A 16,956-nucleotide genomic window follows, 5' to 3' on the forward strand; every position below is an offset into this window, starting at 1 on the left:
TGGGAGGGATTGCATTGGGGAGTTATACATGATATAAATGATGAATTGATGGGTGCTGACGAGTTGATGGGTGCAGCACACCAACATGGCACAAATATACATATGTAACAAACCTGCACGTTATGCACATGTACCCTAGAACTTAAAGTATAATTAAAAAAAAAAAAAGAAGAAAAAATAAATAAATAAAGTACTTAAAAATGAAAAAAAAAAAAAAAAAAAAAAAAAAAGAAAAAACTAGCCGGGCGAAGTGGTGGGTGCCTGTAGTCCCAGCTACTCGGGAGGCTGAGGCAGGAGAATGGCGTAAACCCGGGAGGTGGAGCTTGCAGTGAGCTGATATCCTGCCACTGCACTCCAGCCCGGGTGACAGAGCGAGACTCCGTCTCAAAAAAAAATAAAAAATAAAAAAATAAAATAAAATAAAAAAGATTTAAGGATCTGAAGAGGAGACCCTAAGTTAAACTTGCAAAGGACAGTCCCAAGTTATCCTAATGTGTTCTATTTCACATTTATCCCAAGGTTGATTATTTCCCCCCTTACTAGTATTTTGCCAATGTTTACATCTGGGAAACTTTATTTTTGTGTTTTTTATTACTTAACACAAGAACGTATAAAAGAATAACAGACCAGTCATGTTTATCTTCACCTTCATTTTCTGTGAGTTAATGAAACAGTCTCTCTAGATCAAGAACACATCTGGTATCCATATGTTAAAAAGCAAGAATGATAATTTTAGCTGTTCTCACTGCTGTCGCTTTATTATCCCTCAGCATTTTTAGATAATATGCATCCTAGTGACTAAGAAAACCACATGTCAGTAACAAAAAGTGGTAAATAGTGCAAATTATGAAACTTACAGCATTCAGAATTTCCTAATTTTGGATACAAGAACTAGATCAGATAGCTAAGTAATCACAACAACAAATGCCACAGCTGATCTAAGTCTCCGGCCTATGAATTCTAATCAGTCAACAATATTCAACCATAAAACATTTGAACCGGAAAATATATGACAGATTTTTCATAAATTTTATATATTACTTAGAAAGCAGATTGATCAATTTTATGAGTACCTTAACACTATCCTAGATTATATTGCATACTAACTTTTTTCCTTTTTTTCCACTTTGTAGAACTATCAGAAGAGAATACAGTCATTTTTTAGTTATAAATCCACAGAAAGGGAAGGGAACCTTCATGCAGGTATAACGGGAATCTGGATTGCCTTCCAGCTTCAGGGGAAGCATGATTCCCACATCATAAAGTGACTGCTTTAACCTACACAAAGGATTTTCAGGGGCATAAAAAATTGTTTCCTGATGAGCAACTGTGAGCTTTCTTCTCACTATAAACCACAAAGTATTTAAGAATAAGGCAAATCTAAAGGCACAAGCTTCTCGTGTGGCTTTCAGGACAGAGGTTCCAGTTGCACTTTATGCCTTTATTGTTTCTCCTAAAAGATATCATCCAAATGATATATTCTAAGAAACTTTAAGCTTTGAGAGGCCAAAAAAACAAATCTGTCAAATTCTATGGATTCCTGACCTGGAGGAATCCATGTTTATATCTGCATAGTACTGAAGAGGATATAGGCAGAGTATAAAACAATGATAAACTCAATACTTCATAGAATTGGATCAATTAAATCTAATTTCTATTCAAAAGAAGTGCTTCTGTTTTACATCAGGTAAGAAAGAAGGTTGTAGAATAATCCCTTGAGACATTCCACAAAATGTTTCCATTTTTTATTTTCAGGTTCTCCCTTTATCTCCCAACCCAGTACCATTCAACTTTTTTTTTTTAAATTATACTTTAAGTTCTAGGGTACATGTGCACAACGTGCAGGTTTGTTACATACGTATACATGTGACATGTTGGTGTGCTGCACCCATTAACTCATTATTTACATTAGGTTTATCTCCTAATGCTATCCCTCCCCACTACCCCCTCCCTATGACGGGCCCCAGTATGTGATGTTCCCCTTCCTCTGTCCAAGTGTTCTCATTATTCAATTCCCACCTATGAGTGAGAACATGTGGTGTTTGGTTTTCTGTTCTTGTGACAGTTTGCTGAGAATGATGGTTTCCAGCTGCATCCATGTCCCTACAAAGGACACAAACTCATCCTTTTTTATGGCTGCATAGTATCCCATGGTGTATATGTGTCACATTTTCTTAACCCAGTCTATCATTGATGGACATTTGGGTTGGTTCCAAGTATTTGCTATCATGAATAATGCCACAATAAGCATATGTGTGCACGTGTCTTTATAGCAGCATGATTTATAATCCTTTGAGTATATCCCCAGTAATGGGATGGCTGGGTCAAATGGTATTTCTAATTCTAGATCCTTGAGGAATTGCCACACTGTTTCCCACAATGGTTGAACTAGTTTACAGTCCCACCAACAGTGTAAAAGTCAACACTTTATATCATTTACAATTACTTAGTGAGCACCAACTACATTAAACTACATTCCAGGAAGTACTTAAGCCTTGGGGATATAGTATACACAGATAAATCCCTGCTCTTATAGGATTTGTATTTAAGATGAAGGAGAAAGACCATACAAGTAAGTAAAGAGACAAGATAAGTGCTATAAGTACATAATTCAGGGCAAAATAATATGATGAAATAATCTGGTTGGGCGCAGTGGCTCACACCTGTAATCCTAGCATTTTGGGAAGCCAAAGTGGGTAGATAACTTGAGCCCAGCAATTTGAGTCCAGACTGGGCAATATGGTGAAACCCTATCTCTACAAAAATTACAAAAATTAGCCAAGAGGGATGGCATGCACCTATAGTCCCAGGTACTCAGGAAGCTGAGGTGCGAGGATCACCTGAGCCTAGGGAGGCCAAGGCTGGACTGAGTCAAGATCATACCACTGCACTCCAGCCTGTGTAACACATATATATTTTACAACTGATGTGAGAGTACTACTATAGATTGATCATGGATAGCCTTTTTCGCAAGAGTTAGTCATGTGAACATCTGAGCAAAGAGAGCTATAGACACAAGACACAAGTATAAAGGCATGGAACTGGGAACTTTTTATGTGCTTAAGGAATACAAAAGAGTGCTGGTGAGACTGCAGTCCAATGAGCTAAGTGGGAAATGAATTTGAAAAGGGAGTCAGGAATCAAAATATGTAGACTAAACAAACAGCTTTCACTTTATTCTAAGTGTATTGAGAAGCAAAAATGTGACATGCTCTAATTTAGGCTTATCATGATTTTTGTTTGCAGGCTGGAATGTGGATTTAATTTGGGACTGGGTGAAAGCAGGGAGATTAGTTAAAAGGTTGTTGCATTAATCTAGGCAAAAAAAAATAGGTCACTTGTGTGTGACAACCATGGCAATGAGGAGATAGTGAAAATCTCAGGGTACACATACTTTGGAAGTAGAGTCAATCAACAGGACTTGCTGATAAATTAGATGTGGACGGGCAGAAAATGAGGAACTAAAAATGACACTCCTGAACTGAGTTTATGTTCCTTCAGTAAAGGGTAGAAATCATGACATTTACTAAAATACAAGAGGAAAGGATCAAGTTTGAGAACAATGAGTTAGCTGTAGACACACTAACTTTGAGATGACTGAAATATTCAGAGCAGATGTCCCAGTAGACAGAGGAATTTGCAGATCTGAACCATAGCTGTGCCCTCTTCAAGGCTCCACCCAACATCCTTGCCCCTTGCCTCTTGGGCAAATTGGCCTCTGAACTATAATTTGAAAATGAGTGTTACAATAACTCAACAACTGCAACCCATTTTTTCTCTTCTATTTTTTTTCTTTTTTTTTAAATGCTTTACTTTTTATTTTATCAGTTTTTTATTTTTTATTTTTTTTCTTTTTATTATACTTTAAGTTCTAGGATACATGTGCATAACGTGCAGGTTTGTTACATATGTATACTTGTGCCATGTTGGTGTGCTGCACCCATCAACTCGTCAGCACCCATCAACTCGTCATTTACATCAGGTATAACTCCCAATGCAATCCCTCCCCCCTCCCCCCTCTCTGTGATAGGCCCTGGTGTGTGATGTTGGTGGGATTGTAAACTAGTTCAACCACTGAACAATGAGATCATTTCTCTTCTATTTTCTTACCCTTTAGTGGAAATCTTCCTTTCCTTACTCCCAAAGACTTGAACTGTTCAGCTCAGGACACTGGAACATATTTCAACATAGCTTTGAGACTTCAAATTATTTATTAGTTGATGCTAAACATACCAACACTATGAAAAAGAGTTCACTCCTATCTCTGTTGTCTTAGTAATGACTGATGGTGAGTGCACTTCCGTTGGACTGCCTTAGTTTATACACTGACTTTGAGAGACCCAAACACAACTCATCTCTAGTTGGTTAATTCTACTTAAGTCTTACATTCCTCTTCAAAGTCTTCACTACAAATAAAAACAGTAAACAGTGTCTCCTTTATTTGTTTCATAAGTTGTGAGTCATTTTATGGAACAACCTACTGACTGCAATGATAAACAGCAGTTTCTAAAGTTTTCTAGAACCTTCATAAAAGAATGCATCAAAGACAGCTAACAGTCTATACTAAAACAAGAGAATGCTCTTTGAAATACATAAAAGCTATCATATATAACATTTTGCATATACTTCCCTGATAAAGAAAAGCACCCAATAAAATAAGCTCTCATTAGTTATATTTCTGATTTTTTTACTCTATGACTTTTTTTTTTTTTTTTTTGCTTAAAAAAAGCCAATTTCTGCCTTTTCACAAGGAATTATATATAGAGGCAATTTCTTTGATATACCTGTTCTTGTTTTTGTCTCTTACCTTCTATATCTAATTAGAAGATCTACAAAAGCATCACTGATTATTTGTAGTGGTTATTCTTATTCCTAAGAGATCTTACATACAGAATCTTAATTATTTAGATTTTTTAAAATGTATTCTTTATTTTCTTTGATGATGATTAGCAAGTGACAGAGACATTAAGACAAAATTGATTTCGTATACTTTGAAGTAACGTCAGTTAAGAAAAGAATATAAAACCTATACTAATAAAACAATTTATTTGCATTTAACCTAGCCACTAGGATCTAATAAGAGATTTTAACCTGTATCAACAAGAAAATATTCAGATAAGATGAAAGCTTCAAATAATCATATAGTGGTTTCATATAAACACCAAATATTAAGAAACAGATGATATGTGAATATTTTGTTTTCTATGCAAGTGTTTTGACACTCCATCAAAATACTATTGTTTTTAAGTCTCTAGAGAACAAGTATGCTATCCTACCATAAAGTATGTGTGCAAAAAGGAATGAAATTTTGTCTTTAAAGATCAATCAAGTGCAGCAGTTTTGCTTCAATATTCCAGACCCATTTTCACTTTGTGAAGCAATAATTACATTATGAAACTTGAGTTAAGACACTTAAACATTTGTCACCACTTTTGCAGCCTTTCTATTAGAATAGCTTGAGAGTGAGTATACTAAAATATATTAAATCCTATAATAATTTTTAAAAATGTGCTCCAAGAAATACCTTATCTAACAATAGTTTAATTATTTCAGAAGACAGTTACATCAACATAAAATCATGAAAGTAATTCCTATACTCAACAAAACATGATACATCAATTAAACTGTTGAAGCTGAGTAGACATCACACATTAAATTAAAAACTCTCTCAAAAAAGTATGCTGAAAGGGCAAGATTTTCTGTTTTCATAAAATATACAGTTGAAATCAAACCCAAGATTTTTTCATTCAAAACATTTGTGTCTGAAAAGAGCAACTTCAACTTTATTTCATTTCTCTCTAATCTTTACAGATTTCAAGTTTCCTAAATGTGACTTTTCTCCTGTTTGTAAACAAATAAAAATTTACATTCAAATACAATTTTTTGTAGGTACTACTCAGATTATATGCCCGTAATGAAGTTTTATAAACTAATGCTTATAAACTAATGTTTATTACAAGAAAAAATTATTCATGCTACACTAAGATTTTTTATTAAATTAAGAAATACAAAATTAATTACATGTGATTTAAATAAATAGAATATGTGCAATCAATAACTTCTGTTTTATCAGTGAGAATTCACTCATTAAAAGGCACAATGTCAAAACAAATTCAAGAATATTCATTTCACAAATTTTGGGATGAAAAGGAAAACATGATTCTGAGACAGACAGGGGAAAAAATCCTGTTGCAACTGCTTCTAATTTTATTTGAATTAAACTTATTATTTCTTTAAAATAAGAGGAGACCGCAATGCCAATATATCAAATACAATGATTAATTCCACAATTTCACACAATTCTACAATCCATATGTTGCCAAATATTAAGTCAAAGATTTAAATACATTTATCATCAAGTCCCATACTTATAAAATCTAATTATTTAAGGTTTAAAATAATGGAATGAGTATTAATTAAAAACAGAAAAAAATTAAAATCATGTTAGTTTTAAAATTTGTAACAATCACAACATGGGTTTGTTTATTATTTATGGTATTGTTTTTCCTCATACATACTTCAAGTTGCCATTCCTCTACCACCATCACCTTGAAAAACATACAATAAAAGAAGAGCTGCCATCTTAGAACAAAGGCTCCATTCTTTGGCAAACTGTTCTCATGCATACTTTAGAAATCTAATTGGCATAATATGGTTGAGACTATAACATTAATGCTCTAAATAATTCTAGGATAGGATGGTATGTCACTGAATCAAAATACACCTGAATTTTAAATTTGAAAACTTGTGTTCAATAAAAGAAAATTATTCTATTTTATTTTAATTTTGTGGGTATATATTAGGAGTATATATTTATGGGATACATGAGATAGTATGATATAATCATACAATGCTTAATAATCACATCAGGGTATATATGGTGTCTATCACCTCAAGCATTTATCCTTTCTTTGTTTTACAAACAATCTGATTATACTCTTTTAGTCATTTTTAAATGTACAATAAGTTATCATTGGCTGTAGTCACCCTCTAATGCTCTCAAATAACAGATCTCTTTCATTCTAATTTTATTTTGTACCTATTAACCATCCTCACTTCCCCTTCCCCTTCCACTACCCTTCCCAGTCTCTGGTAACCAACTATTCTACTCTCTAACTCCATGAGTTCAAATATTTTAACTTTCAACTCCCACAGAAAAGTGAGAACATGTGAAGTTTGTCTTTCTGTGTGCGACTTATTTCATGGAACATAATGACCTCCAGTTCCACCCATGTTGTTAGAAATGACAGAATTTCATTCTTTTGTAAGTCTGAATAGTACTCCATTGTATACATATACCACATTTTGTTTATCCATTTCATCTGTTGATGGACACTTAGGTTGCTTCCAAATCTTAGTTGTTGTGAACAGTGCTGCAATAAACATGACAGAGTAGATATCTCTTCAACATACTGATTGTCTTTCTTTAGGGTATCTACCAAGAAGTGTGATTGCTGGATCATATGGTAGCTCTAGTTTTAGTTTTTTGAGGACTCTCCAGACTATTTTCCATACTAGTTGTGCTAATTTACATTCCCACCAACAGTGTACCAGGGTTCCCTTTTCTCCACATTCTTGTCAGCATTTGCCTGTCTTTTGAATATAAGCTATTTTAACTGGGGTGAGATGATACCTCATTGCAGTTTCGATTTACATTTCTCTGATGATCATTGATGTTGAGCACCTTTTCATATGCCTGTTTGCCATTTGTATGTCTTCTTTTGAGAAATGTCTATTCATATCTTTTGCTCATTTTTAATCAGATTTCTATTTTTTTTCCTCTGGAGTTGTTTGAGCTTCTTATATATTCTGGTTATTAATATCTTGTCAGATGAGTAGTTTGCAAATATTTTCTCCTATTCTGTGGGCTGCCTCTTCATTTTGTGGATTGTATTCTTTGCTGTGCAGAAGCTTTTTAACTTTATATGATACCATTTGTCCACTTTTGCTTTGGTTGCTTGTGCTTGTGGGGTATTACTCAAGAAATCTTTGCCCAATCCAATGTCCTAGAGTTTCCCCAATATTTTCTTGTAGTAGTTACATAGTTTGAGGTCTTACATTTAAGTCTGTAACCCATTTTATTTGGTATTTTATATGATGAGAGATATTTGATTTTTATATACAGTGAGAATCTAGTTTCATTCTTCTGCATATGGATATTCAGCTTTCCCATCACCATTTATTGAAGATTATATTGCTGAGAGCTTTCTTACACTTTTTTAATTGAAGAATCTAACAGAACACCACACATGAGAAGCAAATAGATAGATTTCTAACACCCAGCAGAAAACTAGAAGTTTTAAGATGCCCATGTTTCTCAATTAAATTTTATCAGCATACGAAAAAAAATTTGAAGATTCTTATGCTTGTTTTTTTCATATTTGATTATCTACAATACCAGAATACCTCAAATGTTTACAAGTTTCCCCTTTAAATAGTTCTGTTAAGTATCATTAAATATTTTGTAAAATACATTTTAGGTTCCTAAGTGGGTTAAATTTACATTATTCATCCACCATGAGGATTAATGAGTAATTATTATCTCATTCTTGCCCAAAAGGAGAGTTAGCTCCCAGAAATGAAATCTTGGTTAAGTTTTGCTGTATACCATTTCCAACACAAATTGCCCACCACAGAATAAAACTTGGCTCTGTATGTAAGAACATGTCCTGTTTGAAATTTCAGTAAGATACAACATATAGGGGAAAAAAAGTGGAGCACGTGGAATAACTTGGCAAAATTATTTAGAAAATGAAATGTTATAAAATGCAATGTATACGTAATGTTTTCTCTAATGATCATTTAAAGATGCAGTTACAACAAGACATTCATTTGCTCTCGTCTTTCTATTCTCTTATGGCTTTACAAAATGACTTTCTACACGAAACCTGACCTATTTGCTCACCACCTTTTCTACTTGTTCTTGAAAACGTCTGAAGAAAAAAATATCTTTATATATATATTATTTGTGTATGTTAAATTTACTCAAAGTTGAAATACACATGCTTACTTTTTCTTAAGAGAAGCCTATGCGTTGGAACATTTCTTTCTCAGAATTTGTGTAACTTTTTCTGAGTGGAGGCAATGAAGCCAGTAATTAAATATTAAATTCATGAACTATATACTTTACTCAAAATGTAAATTTAACCCACTGTAGCTGTATAGGATGTATAACATTCTTCAAACTTGCTCTACAAGCAAATAGTCAAATGAATATTTTTCATATCCACAACATCCATTAATTTTTATTCTCTTCCTCCTTTCTTAATATAGCATGTGCAAAAGGAAGAAAGAAATTTAGGACAAAAAACTTGCTCCCACCTTTTTTCATATGAAATTTTATTTTCCTTAAGATATTCACATGACCCAGATTAAGTTGCTATCCTTTCCTTTAGGAAGACCAAAGGCAAACTGACGAGACCATTCTTTTGTCCTCCATTGTCGGGAACCTCTGTCTTTCAGTGAGGAAATGTTGCTGCCTACTCCTGTTGTTTCATGGAATTACCTTAAATTCCGTCTCCTGGAAAGTATTACTATAGATAAAATATATGAATTAAATCAACCAGATAAGAGTTCAACAGCAAGTTCTTCCTTCCTTATCTGCCTCAAACACAGGATGGAAACCAGAATAGCTTCTGTCTTAGTACGCTTTCATGAGTCACTATAAGAAGAAAATAGCACAGGGTCTGCTACACGGACACGTTTATCAATGTTTATTATTACTTTGTTGACATGAGGGACATAACTTCAAAATATAATGAAACTGCTATATCACTGAACTTACTTACAGACATTGGGGTAAGTACCTTACATGTGTTACATAATTAATTCTAACACTGTTCTTAATCCATTTTACAATGCCTGATTCACAGGTGGCAGTCTCTGATTCAAAGTATTCCAAGATTTTAATTTGGAAATTAAAACCACAATGAGATTACCATCTCACACCGTAGAATGGCAATCATTAAAAAATCAAGGAACAACAGGTGCTGGAGAGGTTGTGGAGAAATAGGAACACTCTACCTGTTGGGTGGTGCTGTAAACTAGCTCAACCATGTGGAAAAACAGTGTGGCAATTCCTCAAGATCTAGAACTAGAAATACCATTTGCCCACGACCATCCATTACTGGGTATATTACCCAAGGATTATAATCCTGCTGCTATAAAGACACATGCACACGTACGTTTATTGCAGCCCTGTTCACCAATAGCAAGACTTGGATCAACCGAAATTCCTCAGTAAATAGACTGATTAAGAAAACGTGGCACATTATACACCATGGAATACTTGCACCATAAAATGATGAGTTCGTGTCCTTTGTAGGGACATGGTGCAGCTGGAAACCTCATTTCGCAAACTATTTGCAAAACGAAAACCAATCTGCATGTTCTCACTCATAGGTGTGACTTTGACAATGAGCTCACTTGGACACAGGAAGCGGAACATCCACCCCGGCCTATTGGTGGGGGAGGGGAGGGGGGAAGATAGCGCTGGAGATATATCCTATGTAAATGCATGAGTTATGGGTGCAGCACCGCACCACATGCACAATGTTATACATCTGATAACCAACTGCGTTGTTGCACATTACCTAGAACTTAAAGTATAATACAATAATATTTAAAATTATTCCAAGATCCTTTTTTTTTTTTTTTTTTGTAATTTTTTAAACAACTCCTGGTTTTAAGGAGGAGAATTCACATGAAAGGTCCATATATATCTTGCCTCTCATTAAAAATAATTCATTTTATGGATATTTATCTTTGTTAATGGCAGATTATCCCACATTAGACATGTTTTCTGAAATATTTTCTTGATTTTATAGATTGAGTTACAAAATCAATAATTAATTCATTTTTCAAAGTTTTTCAATGGTATATATGCTTTATTTACAGATGTTAGCTTTTTGTTCTACTTCTGACTAATAGGCCATCATGTTCAGTTTGATTTACTTCTGTGTGTGACTTTCTTAACTTAATGTGAGATTTTTCTTTTATATTATTATATATTATTAGTTTGAGACAGAATCTCCTCTGGTTGCCAGGCTGGGCTGCGTGCGTGCGATCTCAGCTCCACTGTGACCTCCACTCTGGGACTCAAGCGATTCCCCTGCCTCCGGCCTCCCAAGTAGCTGGACTGATATTGTGCACCACCACGCTTGGGCTATTATTTTTTTTTTTTTTTTTTGTGTTTTTGTAGAGACAGGGTTTCACTATGTTGGCCAGGATGGTCTCGATCTTCTGACCTCGTGATTTGCCCATCTCAGCCTCCCAAAGTGCTGGGACTACAGGTGTGAGCCACCACATCCAAATATTATGATTTGATAATAAGAACAATGAAATCTTCAAATACCCAGAAACAAATATAAATATTTATAAAAATAAAAGTATAAAACAAGTGTATACAAATATATGTAAAATTCAACAAATGCAGAAGTTTAAAATCTAATTTTAATATGAACTCAACATCATACTGTGTGTGTGTGGGTATGTGATAGTTTTCAGAGCAAAGGACTAATGATATGGTTTGACTGTGTCCCACCCAAATCTCATCTAGAATTCCCATGTGTTGTGGGAGGTACACGGTGACAGGAAATGAATCATGAGGGCAGGCCTTTTCCATGCTGTTCACATGATAGTGAATAAGTCTCATGACATCCGATGGTTTCATAAGGGGGAATTTCCCTGCACAAGCTCTCTTCTTTTGTCTGCCACCATTTGAGACATGCCTTTTACCTTCCACATGATTGTGAGGACGCACCAGCGAATGGAATTATAAGTCCATTAAACCTCTTTCCTTTGCAAATTGACCAATCTTGAGTATTTCTTTATCAGCAGTGTGAAAATGGATTAATACAGTAAATTGGTACCAGTTGTGTGGGGTAGTGCTGAAAAGACACCTGAAAATGTGGAAGTGTCTTTGGAACTGGGTAACAGGCAGAGGCTGGAATAGTTTGGAGGGCTCAGAAGAAAACAGGGAAATGTGGGAAAGTTTGAAGCTCCCTAGAGACTTGCTGAATGGCTTTGACAAAAATGCTGATCATGATATATAGGAACAATGAAATCCAGGCTGAGGTGGTCTCAGATGGAGATAAGGAACTAGTTGGGAACTGGAGCAAAGGTGACTCTTGTTATGTTTTAGCAAAGAGATTGGTGGCATTTTGCCCCTGCCCTAGAGATTTGTGGAACTTTGAATTTGAGAGAGATGATTTAGGGTATCTGGTGGGAGAAATTTCTAAGCAGCAAAACATTCAAGAGGTGACTTGGGTGCTGTTAAAGGCATTCAGTTTTTTTTGTTTTTTGTTTTTTGTTTTTGAGACGGAGTCTCGCTCTGCCGCCCAGGCTGGAGTGCAGTGGCCGGATCTCAGCTCACTGCAAGCTCCGCCTCCTGGGTTTTACGCCATTCTCCTGCCTCAGCCTCCCGACTAGCTGGGACTACAGGCGCCCGCCACCTCGCCCGGCTAGTTTTTTGNAAGAGATTGGTGGCATTTTGCCCCTGCCCTAGAGATTTGTGGAACTTTGAATTTGAGAGAGATGATTTAGGGTATCTGGTGGGAGAAATTTCTAAGCAGCAAAACATTCAAGAGGTGACTTGGGTGCTGTTAAAGGCATTCAGTTTTTTTTGTTTTTTGTTTTTTGTTTTGAGACGGAGTCTCGCTCTGCCGCCCAGGCTGGAGTGCAGTGGCCGGATCTCAGCTCACTGCAAGCTCCGCCTCCTGGGTTTTACGCCATTCTCCTGCCTCAGCCTCCCGACTAGCTGGGACTACAGGCGCCCGCCACCTCGCCCGGCTAGTTTTTTGTATTTTTTAGTAGAGACGGTGTTTCACCGTGTTCGCCAGGATGGTCTCGATCTCCTGACCTCGTGATCCGCCCGTCTCGGCCTCCCAAAGTGCTGGGATTACAAGGGCATTCAGTTTTAAAAGGGAAACAGAGCATAAACGTTTGGAAAATATGCAGCCTGACAATGTGATAGAACAGAAATTCCCATTTTCTGAGGAGAAATTCAAGCTGGCAGCAGAAATTTGCATAGGTAACAAGGAGCCGGATGTTAGTCACCAAGACAATGGGCAAAATGTTCCCAGGGCATATTAGAGACCTTTGTGGCAGCCCTTCCCATCACAAGCCAGAGGTTTAGGAAGAAAAAATGGTTTTGTGGGCCAGGCCCAGGGTCCATCTGCTGTGTACAGTCTAGAGACTTGGTGCCCTGCATCCTAGATGCTCCAGCCATGACTAAAAGGGGCCAAAGTACAGTTCAGACTATTGCTTCAGAGGGTGGGAGCCTAAAGCCTTGGCAGCTTCCACGTCATGTTGAGCCTGCAGATGCACAGAAGTCAAGAACTGAGGTTTGGGAACCTCTGCCTAGACTTCAGAGGAGGTATGGATATGCCTGGATGCCCAGGCAAAAATTTGCTGCAGAGGTGAGACCCTCATGGAGAACTTCTGCTAGGGCAGTGCAGAAGGGAAAAGTGGAGTCAGAGCCCCACACAGAGTCCCTACTTGAGCACCACCTAGTGGAGCTGTGAGAAGAGGGCCACCATCCTCCAGACTCCAGAATGGTAGATCTACCAACAGCTTGCAACATGCTCCTGGAAAAGCCACAGATAGTCAACACCAGCCCATGAAAGCAGCCAGTAGAGGGCTATACTCTGCAAAGCCACAGAGGCAGAGCTGCCCAAGGCTGTGGGCGCACACCTCTGACATCAGCATGACCTGGATAGGAGACATGGAGTCAAAAGGGATCATCTTGGAGCTTTAAGTTTTGACTGCTCTAAGTTTTGACTGCTCTGCTGGATTTTGGACTTGCATGGGGTATGTAGCCCACCACTTTGTTTTGGTCAATTTCTCCCATCTGGAATAGCTATATTTACCCAATGCCTGTCTCCCCACTGTATCCAAGAAGTAACTAACTTACTTTTCATTTTACAGGCTCATAGGCAGAAGGCACTCATCTTGTCTCTGATGAGACTTTGGGCTGTGGACTTTTGAGTTAATGCTGAAATGAGTTAAGATTCTGGGGGACTGTTGGGAAGACATGATTGGTTTTGAAATGTGAGGACATGAGATTTGGGAGGGCCTGGGGCAGAATGATATGGTTTGGCTGTGTCCCCACCGAAATCTCATCTTGAATTCCCACATGCCGTGGGAGGGACCTGGTGGGAAGTAATTGAATCTTGAGGGCAGGTCTTTCCCATGCTGTTCTCATGGTAGTGAATAAGTGTCATGAGACCTGTTGGTTTTATAAGGTGGAGTTTCCCTGCATGAGTTCTCTTCTCATCTGCCACTATGTGAGATGTGTCTTTCACTTTACATGTGATTGTGAGGCATCCCCAGCTACGTGGAATTCTCAGTCCATTAAACCTCTTTCTTTTATAAATTGTCCAGTCTCAGATATATCTTTATCAGCAGTGTGAAAATAGACTAATACAACTAATATGCAGAATCTATAAGGAACTTAAACAAATCAATAAAAAAAAAAAATAACCCCATTAAAAAAGTGGGCAAAGACATGAACAGACATTTATCAAAAGAAGACATACAGGCAACCAACAAACATGAGCAAATGTTCAATGTCACTAATCATCAGAGAGAGGCAAATCAAAACCATAATGAGATACCATCTCACACCAGTCATAATGGCTGTTATTTAAAAAGTCAGAACATAATATGTCAGAGACGTTGCAAAGAAAGGAAACACTTATAGACTATTGTTGGGAATGCAAATTAGTTCAGCCACTATGGAAAGAAGTTTACAGATTTCCCAAAGAACTGAAAATAAAATTGCTACTTGACACTGTAATCGTATTACTAGGAATATAGCTAAAGGAAAATACATTGTTCTAACAAAAAGATACCTGCAATCATACGTTTATCACAACAATGTTCACAATAACAAAGACATAGAATCAACCCAGGTACCCATCAAGGGTGGACTAATGACAATGTGGTGCATATATACCATACAATACTACATAGCCATGATAAAAGAATGAAATAACATCCTTTTGTAGCAACATGGATGCAACTGGGGCCATTATCTTAAGCAAATTAATGCAGAAACAGAAAAACAAATAATTCATGTTCTCACTTACAAGTGGGAACTCAACACTGGGTACACACAAACACAACCATGGGAAAAACAGACACTGGGGACTCCAACAGTGGGGAGGGAGGTGGACAAGGGTTGAAAACTACCCAATGGGTACTATGTTCACTACTCGGGTGATGACATCATTATGAGCCCAAAGCCAGAATTATGCAATATACTAATGTAATAAGCCTACACACATACCCTCTAAATCTAAAATTTTTAAAAAGTAATAATTTGCACAGATAATCCTCTACCTGCTTACTTTATTAACAGAGCTACTAAGTGTTGACTGGATCCCCAAAAACAAAAGTTCCATATTTTTAAGTTATTTAATATCTCTGAACCTCAATTTCCTAATCTATAGAGATAATAACAAGACCTTCTTCAGAGGTAAATTTACAATGAAATTAACAAAGCCCAAATTCAGGGGTCTGACAATGTGTTCACATGATCTGTTGTTTCTGCAAAATTTTCAAAATCGTGTACTCTTTCAAATAAAAATACCTTACCCAAAGTTGCATAACTTCATACCTTGCCAAAATTAGATCCTTCTCTTGTTCACCTCAGTGATTATATTGATGACTAAATTAAATAGTACATGTAAAGCTTTAGGACTATGCCTATAACATAGAAAACACTTGATAAGTGTTCACTATCATTATTATTATCAAATATTTTAATTTGTATTTATTCTAATTGTTACATACAATTAAATATGTTATAACTTAAATAGCATGAGTTGTGGGTGTTTAAGGAAAAGCTTAGTGTACTAATAGAGTCTTCCCAATTCTGGAAAAAGAAATAGTATGAAATATATTTAAACGTTAGATTTATTGATACATGCTTTTAAAATGGTAGTTTTTAAAATGTAATCAATACATTTGCATTTTCCTAAAAAAAAAAAGACATTCATTCAGAGAAAACTATGGTATCATGCAGGAAAAGCAGAAAAAAACTGCCTAAGTGTGATCCCACATACTTGTCAGTTGGATATTGCAAGAGAGGATGAGTAAATGGTTGAACTCACCGGAATTACACAAATCTTATCACATCTATACAAAATCGTCCAAATATTCAATGATTTAGCAATAAACTAAGATGGCCATGCAAACTTGTGAGTTGTAGTTTTGCAATTTGGGACATATGATACCTATTTTATATTCATAATGTAAATCATATTCATATCATACCTATTTTACATTCATAATGTAAATCATATTCATATCATACCTATTTTATAATTCATAATATTAATTTCATTATATCTGTTAATCACATACAAGTTACAGACATGAATTATTTCTATAAATTATGATTAATCACAGAATCACAATAAATGCTGATGTGATTAAGCTCCACCTTCGAATTTTTTATTTTCTTCAAATGAAGGATGTGTGTGGGTGTGTGCGTACATATATGCATATATATATACACACACACACATACATGCAATAGTTGTGAATTGAATGAAATTGACCAGGACAATCTGACTTGTATTTCAAATAATAGGAGTTTGAATATTACCTTCACTGAATCATTGAGTCAATATAGAAATTTATTTCATGTTTTGAGATAAAATGAAACCTAAGAGAAATATGCTAGAATTGGCTTTAGCAACAGCCTAAATACTAAAGCAATGTTAAATTATACATATTGCATTGGTTTGGGGATCATTTTTAATGTGAAATACATATAATGTACATGTGTGTATGTGTGTGCAAATACATATATACACACACATATATGTATTATATGTAGTAATTTAAAGTCTTTTCTCATATTCTAATGATTAGGAAATGAAAAGAGAAAAAAATAAAGTCTAGTGTAGAGAAAAAATGTCTTGCATTTTCTGAGTCAATCATGCAATT

Source organism: Rhinopithecus bieti, unplaced genomic scaffold (genome assembly GCF_001698545.2).
Source record: "Rhinopithecus bieti isolate Rb0 unplaced genomic scaffold, ASM169854v2 scaffold_15801, whole genome shotgun sequence".
NCBI lineage: Eukaryota > Metazoa > Chordata > Mammalia > Primates > Cercopithecidae > Rhinopithecus > Rhinopithecus bieti.